Source organism: Salvelinus sp. IW2-2015, unplaced genomic scaffold (genome assembly GCF_002910315.2).
Source record: "Salvelinus sp. IW2-2015 unplaced genomic scaffold, ASM291031v2 Un_scaffold2144, whole genome shotgun sequence".
NCBI classification, from domain to species: domain Eukaryota; kingdom Metazoa; phylum Chordata; class Actinopteri; order Salmoniformes; family Salmonidae; genus Salvelinus; species Salvelinus sp. IW2-2015.
In genome coordinates this window covers 87,265-97,321 of record NW_019943476.1, presented here as the reverse complement: position 1 = coordinate 97,321, position 10,057 = coordinate 87,265, and the positions used below count along the sequence as shown (strand labels likewise).

General features: G+C 44.2%; 1 long non-coding RNA gene across 4 annotated transcripts; it reads right to left on the bottom strand.

Moving 5' to 3' along the window:
• Positions 1-288: 288 nt before the first annotated feature.
• On the bottom strand, positions 289-2,400 carry LOC112073096 (uncharacterized). 4 transcript variants are annotated; one of them, XR_011476442.1, is made up of 4 exons: positions 2,382-2,400; positions 909-1,685; positions 710-762; positions 289-442 (listed from the first exon to the last, which is right to left on the bottom strand). It is a non-coding gene; the product is annotated as an uncharacterized lncRNA (long non-coding RNA). The 4 variants fall into 4 exon arrangements; XR_011476444.1 differs by lacking the exon at positions 2,382-2,400 and having other exon boundaries at positions 293-442; positions 909-930; positions 1,240-1,832; XR_011476443.1 differs by lacking the exon at positions 2,382-2,400 and having other exon boundaries at positions 293-442; positions 909-930; positions 1,244-1,804.
• Between the last annotated feature and the right edge of the window lie 7,657 nt (positions 2,401-10,057).

Sequence of the window (10,057 nt, the reverse complement as noted above, 5' to 3'; positions counted from 1 at the left end):
AGGACATTCAGACTGAGAGAGCAGGTAGCTCAGAGAATATCAGGAATTACATTTTACATTGTACTCTGGGTTAGATATGATAACATATTGTTGGTCATAAACTGAATATGTAATAACACAACAAATAAATAATACAGAAAAGAAAGAAAGAGTGTCTGTTGGGTATGTATTGGACTGAGTCTGGTGTCTGTGGGTAGTGTAGTTGGACTGAGTAGTGGTGTCTGCTGGGTAGTGTAGTTGGACTGAGTCAGTGGTGTCTGTTCATGGTCAGGGTCTGCTCACCCGCTGATGTAGGCGTTGTTTTGTTGTAGTAGTAGTAGTAGTTTGTTGTTGTTGGTCTCCCACACTCTGACTCCTGTGATGCGTCCTTCACCGTAGGAAGCAAATGGGGTGCCACCTCCCTGACCCACCGCAGAGGAATACGAGTACGGGTCTTTGATGGCTAAAATAACATGGGAATATGTTTACTATATATTAATAATACATATTTATATATACATCATTTTAATTTTACCAACACATTTCTGAAAGATCTTTACATTATGAATAAAGTGAAGATGAATTAACTAAAGTACATTCTGCAATGATTTAATCCATCAGCTTTTGTCTCAAAGAAGAACTCCTAAGTCTAAGTGAAAAAGACAAGTTGGTGAAAGCACAAAAGCTATTATTTTATCATTATAATTCAGAATGTATTTTTATTACTCACGCATTGCAAGACACTTAGCCAAGAACAGTGTGACAACCAGGATTAAGAACATTCTGCAAAAGTGAGGCATCAATACTTAAGACCTTTAATTTCAGTCAATTTTACTCTTACTCRGTTTCACTTTAAATGGTAAAACTTGAAATAATGTAGTTAATAATGTTTTTCGAAGTAGTTTGTCAAAACAACTAAGTCCTTTTACCTGTCAGGTCAGCCAGTGTTTCCTAGGAGGGAYAAMAAAATAACCTTTTGAATTATGACGTAACAAACAACAAACCATTCTTGAATTTTACATGTTATAAAACAGCTCTAAAAAGGTAAACCAAGTCTTGTTTACTACAATCACTCTTGTAGTGCTAAACTACTGTCACATTCAAAATAATGTCAAATCATTGAATTTAAATTTAGAGGCAAAAGGGACAAAATGTTTTTGCCCAAGTACCAAGAGATAATGAGTATTAACTTCATAACATTTCCCACAACAGTATCATGCATTGAATACAAGTTTTCTATTTAGTTAGTTGTGTAGTTACCCACAGTGCTATCTTGAGATGTGTGTGAAAACCTGTGWAAGCTTCTTATCTCTCTGTCTCTGCCAGGTCCTTCTAGTCTACTGCTTCCTCTTAGAACTGTATTTATACCTGCTGAACATTCCATCAGRTCTAGATGGAAGGAGCATGACAWGGAACACCTTTAGTCAGTCACTATAGAGAATTCAGACATTGTTTTCTAGTTGGTCGAGGCCACTTTGGGAGGGAGTYTCAAGGAAATATTTTAAGGAAATAATTGTATTCTTTTGAATTGTAACAAATGAATGATCTGAAATAGGGATAAAAAAATATACAATCTAACATCCGAACAATTAYAAGAATATACAAAAATRMTATGAATGRGTACGAKAATCSSTCAAAYTCAGRCTCCCAATCTTCAGTTGTTTCATTACCCCAAGAGGAACTCCTTCCCTTCAAACATTAACACGCTGAAAAAGACANNTGGATCTGGTCATTAACAGGATGGTTAGTTCATTGGTTTGCTTAAAAACCTACAGTATTTTATTGTAGAATATTTGTTTCAGTACGTGTATTTCAATTTAATTCTAGAGGGGCAGATGAGACATTTATTTTGTCTCCATTATCGTCCAACGTTTTCTTTAGTCTGTTACAATACTCACATCTTCATTAAATCACTGGCAACCTGTAGATGTTACTACAGGAAAACAATCTGATTTCATTTTTTGCAGATTAACCAGATAAATATCAGTAGAAGTTACAAAGTGAGAAAATAAATAAAAGTTTATATACACATTACTAAGTGAAATACCCTGAGGCACTTGTTACTACCTATCTATAAATGTGATAGTTCAATTAACATATTAATGCAAATATATAATGTAGGACCTTATTGATAAAAAAAATTAAAAAATAAGCTAAAAGGTCAATATAAATCAAATTTGCTATATTAACAACTTTTGTGTATGTAAGTTGAGTTATCTATTTTCTTTTAGCTGTGGAAGAATGTGAATTTATCTCAGTAACTACCCATTGGGCACACACTGGTTGAATCAACGTTGTTTACATGTAATTTCATTTCACTTCACTTCAAATGGTAAAACTTGAAGTAAGTTTGTTAATAATGTTTTTCATAGCAGTTCTTAAAAACAAGTCAGGCATTTTACCTGTCAGGTCAATCACCCCTAGGGGGGAAAAGAAAAGACACTTTTTGGAATTGTGAAATGTGACGTAACAAACAACAAACCATTCTTGAATGTGAAATGTTATAAAACAGCTCTAAAAAGTTGAACCTAGTCTTGTTTACTACAATCACTCTTGTAGTGCTAAACTACTGTCACATAAAAAATGTCAGATAATTMAATTTAAATGTAAAGGCAATGAGGCCAAAATGTTTGTGCCCAAGTACRAAGAGATGATGAGTATTAACTTCATAACATTTCCCACACCAGTATCATGCATTAAATACAAGTGAAAGTTTACAACAATTACAAAGATTTTACTGAGTTACAGTTCATATAAGGAAATCAATCAATTGAAATAAATAAATTAGGCCCTAATCTATGYATTTCACATGARTGGGAATACAGATATACGTCTGTTGGTCACAGATACCTTTAAGTAYCGGTGTGGATCATAAAACCAGTCAGTGTCAGGTTTGACAGAGTTTATCAGGCTGTTGACTGTGGAATGTTGTCCCACTCCTTTTCAATGGCTGTGCAGAGTTGCTGGATATTGGCGGGAACTGGAACATGCTGTCGTACACATTGATCCGGAGCATTCCAAACATGCTGAGCGGGTGACATGTCTGGTGAGTATGTAGGCCAAGGAAAAACTGGGACTTTTCTGCTTCCAGGAATTGTGTACAGATCCTTGCGACATGGGGCTGTGCATTTTAATGCTGGAACATGAGGTGAAGGCGGTGGATCAATGACAGGACAATGGTCCTCAGGATCTTGTCACTGTATCTCTGTGCATTCAAATTGCCATCGATAAAATGCATTTGTGTTCGTTGTCCATAGCTTATGCCTGCCCATACCATAACTTCACCGCCACAATGGGGCACTCTGTTCACAATGTTTTACATCAGCAAACCACTCGCCCACACGTGGTCTGTGGTTGGGGGGCCGGTTGGACGTACTGCCAAACTATCTAAAAACAAAGTTGGAGGCGGCTTATACTAGAGAAATTAACATATACATCTATCTGTTAACAGCCTCTGGTGGACATTCCTGCATTTAGCATGCCAATGGTACACTCCCTCAACCTGAGACATCAGTGACATTGTGGTGAAAAAAAAGGGGCCTTTTATTGTCCCAGCACAAGGTGTATCTGTATGATCATGCTGTTTAATCAGCTTCTTGAATATGCCATACCTGTCGCAAAGTGGATTATCTTGCAAAGGAGAAATGCTCATTAACAGGATGTAAACAAATTTGTGCATATTTTAGAGAAATACGCTTTTTGTGCTTATGGAACGTTTCTGGACTTTTATTCAGCTCACGAAACATGGGACCAACTTTACATGTTGCATTTATATTTTTTGTTCAGTTGTATTCACATGAAGATGTATGTATTCATCTCTAATGAAAAAACAACAATCTGGACATTCTGGAGTCCTACTTTGACAGTAAAATATAAGAACTATAGTCGTTGTCAACCCAAAGTTGTGACAATCACTGGATTAGGTTTCATCATGCATTCCTGCTTGGACATGTTAGATGAAACAACTTGAATTCCCCGTAGTTTATTATTATACTTCTTAATAAAGCAATAAGAATGACTCAATAAGATGATTACTCGGGCTGATGCCCCAACTGTAAAATGTTGTGACACCAGAGGAAAATGTTAGTCTGGAGCTCTGTTTATTTTTTTTTATTTTTTATTTCACCTTTATTTAGCCAGCTAGGCAAGTTGAGACAAGTTCTCATTTACAACTGCGACCTGGCCAAGAATAAAGCAAACAGTTCGACACATAAACAACACAGAGTTACACATGGAATAACAAAACTACAGTCAATAATACAGTTTAAGAAAATCTATATACAGTGTGTGCAAATGAGGTAAGAAAAGGGAGTAAGGCAATAAATAGGCCATGGTGGTGAAGTAATTACAATATACCAATTAGACACTAGAGTGATTGATGTGCAGAAGATTAATGTGCAAGTAGAGATACAGGGTGCAAAGGAGCAAGATAAATAAATAAATCAGTAAGGGATGAGGTAGTTGGATGGGCTATTTACAGATGGGCTATGTACAGGTGCAGTGATCTGTGAGCTACTCAGACAGCTGGTGCTTAAATCACTGTAATAGTAACACTTAGGGTAGATGTCATTCAGGGAACAATATAGCCCAAGTCGTTAGCTTGGCTTTTATAACGTTTAGGCTGAAAAGCAACAGATAGACAGAACAAGAATAAGCACAGAGTGACAGCAGAGAAGAGTCTGAGACAGATAGACAGCACAACAGGAGGCAAACCAAATGTCTAGAGTGGAGGTCCAGTTCTAGTGGAGTTGCTATCTCCAGTGGTGTTTAACATATTGTATTTGTTTTTAACATCAGATGGTTAAGAATGAGGAGGAAGACCATTTCTTGTAAGTCCCTGGTACAGAAATGGTTAAGAAACACTGCACTGTACTGCCAGTGTTACGTGTCAGCACCAGCGCCTGTGTGTAAGTACGARGTGTAGGGTCAMAGTGTATGTGTGMGGATAGTGTGTGTGRGTATATGGAGTTGGCAGCYCTCATAGTGATGTGGGCTGGTTTAGATAAAATGCCAAATTCTTGTCCCAGGCTACCCCTGTTGTTTTCTAATTTGGCAGGCTACTTTGGAGTGGAAGGAAATACAAATACAATGCCTTCAGAAAGTAGTCACACCCCTTGACCTTTCCCCCATTTTGGTGTGTTACAGCCAGAATTTAAAATAGATTACATTGAGATTTTTGTCACTGGACAACACACAATACCCCATAATGCCAAAGTGGAATTATGTTTTTTGAAATGTTTACAAATGAATTAAATATGAAAAGCTGAAATGTCTTGAGTCAATAAGTTGTTATGGCAAGCCTAAATAAGTTCAGAAGTAAAGATTTCCTTAACAAGTCACATAGTAAGTTGCATGGACTGACTGTGTGCAATAATCGTGTTTAACATGATATCTGAATGACTACCTAATCTCTGTACCSACACATGCAATTATCTGTAATGTTCCTRAGMCGAGCAGTGAATTGCAAGCACAGATTCAACCACAAAGACTAGGGAGGTRTTCCAATGCCTCGCAAAGAAGGGCACCTATTGGTAAAAAAATGGGTAAATAAAAAAATATGGGTAAAAAAATTGCAGACATAAATCAATGGACCTGTACATTTGTTTTTCAACAGGACAATGACCCATCACACCTCCAGGCTGCGTAAGGACTATTTTACCAAGAAGGAGAYTGATGGACTGCTGCATCAGAAGACCTGGCCTCCACAATCCCCCAACCTCAAACAAATTGAGATGGTTTGGGATGAGTCAGACTGCAGAGTGAAGGAAAAGCWGTCAACAAGTGCTCAGCATATATGGGAACTCRTTCAAGACTGTTGGAAAAGGATTCCAGGTGAAGCTGGTTGAGAGAATGCCAAGATGGTGCAAAGCTGTCATCAAGGCAAAGGGTGGCTATTTGAAGAATCTCAAATATAAAATATATTCTGATTTGTTTAATACTTTTTTGGTTACTACATGATTCCATATGTGTTATTTCATAGTTTTCATGTCTTCACTATTATTATAGAAACACATTATTATAGAAAATAGTAAATAGAAAGAAAAACCCTTGAATGAGTTGGTGTTCTAAAACTTTAGACCGGTAGTGTATGTGTGCCCTTTGTTCCCCAATGTCCTTGTTGGTTATTGTTACCATGTCCMTTGGTCTTGTGAGCACKTGTGCTGCTGTATRGGCTTCCATGCTACGTGTTATTGTGCACTTGTTTTATGGGTCTCGTKCCATGTATTTTTTGGAGGTTTACACCTCGCTCTTTTAGGTGGATAAAATAAATCCCCCTATTACGTATTCCTGCSCTTGTCTCCTATCATTATACAGTGTGACAGAATAAATAACCTACTAAATGGAGACTAGCTGTCAACCATCATAGAGACAGTCCAGCATCAAGGACTGTCTCTCCAGACTCGGCAGCGCCATGAACAGGGTGCTGGCAATCATCCTGCGTTTGGAGGGCAWTGTGCAGTCCCTCCAGTCTCCAGCACCGGTTCCAGCACCAGCAACCACACCACTWCCTGCCTCCGTCCCATCTGAGCCAGTCAGCGGAATACCTGTTGTCCCTTCTGGAGTGCTTTGACGGCGCGCCAGCAAGATGCAAGGGATTCCTTCTGCAATGCGACCTGTAACTCGCTCACTACAACAAGGCTGTCTCTGGGAGAGACAGGGTTGCCACCGTCATTTCGGCACTGACCGAACGGGCCCTGGACTGGGGTGCCGCGGTCTGTGAAACGGGCGGACCTGAGGTCGAGTCCTACGAGCGCTTGGTCATCCTGTGCAGGGACGAGAGGAGGGTGAGCGCCTACTCCGACTACGCCAGGGATCTAGGACCGCCTCYAAGTTCGCTCTGGAGTTCCGGAATATCGCAGCCTCCACCGAATGGAACGAGTCGGCTCTGGTCACCGTGTGGAGGTACAGGTGGGAGTTGCCGTGATAACAACCTGTCACTCGACCAGCTCATCAGCATGGCGAATCKTTTGGACAACCTCCTGCGGTCCCGACAAAGACCTGCACGGAATCCAGAGCCCATGGCTACACCTGCTCTGTGGCCGGAGCCGATGGTGGTGGGCTCTGCACGTTTGCCTAAGGCAGAGCGTAGGAGCAGGAGGAATCTGGGCCTCTGCTCCTATTGTGGAGTAAGGGGTCATTTCTCCCCAACCTGACCTCTATCCACTAATAGGCGAGGAGGTGACAAGCTAGGGAATTCTCCTGCTCCAAKCCAGGTGGGATGCAAGTTCTCCCTTCCTTTTCTATCAGCTCAACCAGCGTGTTTTCCCATTAAATTCCCTGAATACCCTAGCCCCACACTCCGGTTAGCTCTGATTGTTAGCTCTGATTTCTGGAGCTGCCGGGAATCTTTTAGATTAGTCACCCATTCCGGTTCGAGCCCTGGATAATCGTCCAATAGGGACAGGGCTCGTACATCACATCACTGTTCCCGTTTCTCTGCTGACCCATGACACTTATTTAGAACAGATCACCTTTTTGATTATAGACACCCCCACGCACCCRYTTGTGTTKGGTCTCCCCTGGTTGAGCTGGCATAACCCTGTTATTTCCTGGTCCGAGGGGAGACTGCTGGGTTMGTTGCAGGAGTGTCAGGGGAGGTGTCTCGTGGTGTCTGTCAACACCACTACGGTGGAAAGTCTGGACCACARACCTCAAGTGGAGTTACCGGAGGAATACCAGGATCTGCATCAGGTTTTCTCTAAGACCCAGGCTACACGCCTGKCTCCTCATCGCCCCTGGGGACTGCGCCATTGYTCTGCTGTCTGACGCAGCCRTKCCGGGAGGACACGTCTATCTCCTCTCCTATGCGGAGACCGAGGCCATGGAGACCTATGTGCAGGAGAGCCTCCAGCAGGGTTTTATCCGCCAATCTACGTCACCAGCCTGCTCYAGCTTCTTTTTTGTTAAAAAGAAAGATGGGGGACTGCGCCCCRGCATTGGTTATCGAACTCTGAAAAAAGCCACCATTAAGTTCAGCTATCCTTTACCCCTCATCCCAACCATCATCAAACAAATGCACGGGGTGCAGTACTTCACAAAACTGGACTTGAGGAGAGCCTACAATCTGGTGCGCATTCGTGCAGCRGTCGAATGGAAAAGCGGCCTTTTCCCACGACCACAGGCTTTTATAAGTATCTCGTAATACRTTTTGGCCTGTCTAAAGCTCCTTCGGTCTTTCAGGCCTTTATTAACGAAGCGTTTCGGGATATGCTGGGACGGGGCGTAGAGAAACATTTTGGTCTATTCTGCTGACCGTGCCCAGCGTGGCTTGTTAGTCAGCTCTGTGCTGTGTAGACTGTTGGAGCATGATCTATATGTTAAACAAGAGAAGTGTTTGTTTTTCCAGCGGTCCGTGTCCTTTTTGGGATACCTCATATCCACGAAGGGAGCGGAGATGGAGGAACAACGCGTCAGCGCAGTCAGGTCATGGCCCATCCCCAACTCTGTGAAAGCAGACRAGCGATTCCTGGGGTTCGCCAACCATTTCCGGAGGTTCATCCGGGGCTGCAGCACGGTGGTCGCACCTCTCACCTCCCTGCTGAGAGGAGGTCCCCAGCGGCTTCGTTGGARGGCAAAGGTGGAGAGGGCGTTTGAGACACTGAAGGCACGCTTCACCGCTGCTCCCGTGCTGGAACATCCCGACCACTCACTTCCCTTCATCGTTGAGGTGGATGCCTCCGAAGTACGAGTCGGGGCAGTGTTGTCCCAGTGCACCGGAACCCCTCCAAAGCTGCGGCCCTGCGCCTTTTACTCCAAGCAGCTGAGACCCACCCGGAGGAACTACGACGTAGGTGACCAGGAACTCTTGGTCGGTCAAGAAGGCTCTGAAGGCGTGGAGGCACTGGCTGGAGGGGTCAAAACACCCTTTCATGGTGTGGACGGACCACCGCAACCTGGGCAGTGAAGAGGCTAAACCCGAGACAGGCTCGAAGAARGTGAAGGTGGACACCCTGTCTCGCCTKTATGATGCAGAGGAGAGAGAMGGAGAGGAGACCCCCATCATCCCTCCGTCCCGTATCATCACGCCAGTGGTGTGGGACATGGACGCCGACATACGGCAGGCCCTGCGTAKGGAACCCGCACCTGCACAGTGCCCGGAGAACCGCACCTACGTGCACACGGGTGTGTGGACCGCCTCCTTACCTGGGTGCACACGGTGCCTGTGTCGTGTCATTCTGGGATAAGCCGTACCGTCGCCTGCCTGACTGAGAAGTTCTGGTGGCCCACCTTGGCTAGGGATGCCTGGGTTTACATCCATTTCTGCTCCATCTGTACCCAGTCAAAGACACCCAGACACCTCCCTTATGGAAAGCTCCTTCCCCTGCCAGTGCCACAYTGACCCTGGTCTCACCCCTTGGTGGACTTTGTGACTGACCTTCCCATCTCCCAGGGGAACACCACCGTTCTCATCATTGTGGACCAGTTTTCCAAAGCTTGTCGCCTCCTTCRTCTGCCTGGTCTCCCGTTGGCCATGCAAACCGCAGAGGCTCTTTGTACTCACGTCTTCCGACACTACGGGATCCCGGAGCACATTGTGTCAGATTGTGGCCCTCACTTCACCTCACGCGTATGGAAAGCATTCATGGAACGCCTGGGAGTCACGGTCAGTCTCACCTCCGGGTACCGTCCTCAAGCTAATGGGCAGGTGGATATGGTAAATCAGGAAGTGGGCAGGTTCCTGAGGTGTTACTGTCAGGACCGGCCGGGGGAGTGGGAAGATTTTCTACCTTGGGCTGAGTACACGCAGAATTCCCTCCCCCACTCTTCCACTAGCCTCACTCCTTTCCAGTGRGTGTTGGGGTATCAGTCGGCTATGGCACCTTGGCCTCCAAGCCAGACCGAGGCCCCTGCAGTTTCGGCGCGCTAAGAAGTTCTGGAATGCTGGACACACTCGTCTCCAGCGGGCCYTACYTCGGCACAAGGAAGAGGCCGACCGCCACCTCAGTGAGGCGCCTGWCTTCTCTRCAGGCAACTGSGTCTGGCTCTCCACCCGGAACCTGCCCCTCTGCCTGCCCTGCCGGAAGCTGAGCCRGTGGTTTGTGGGGCTGTTTAAAGTCCAGAGGAGGGTTAATGAGGW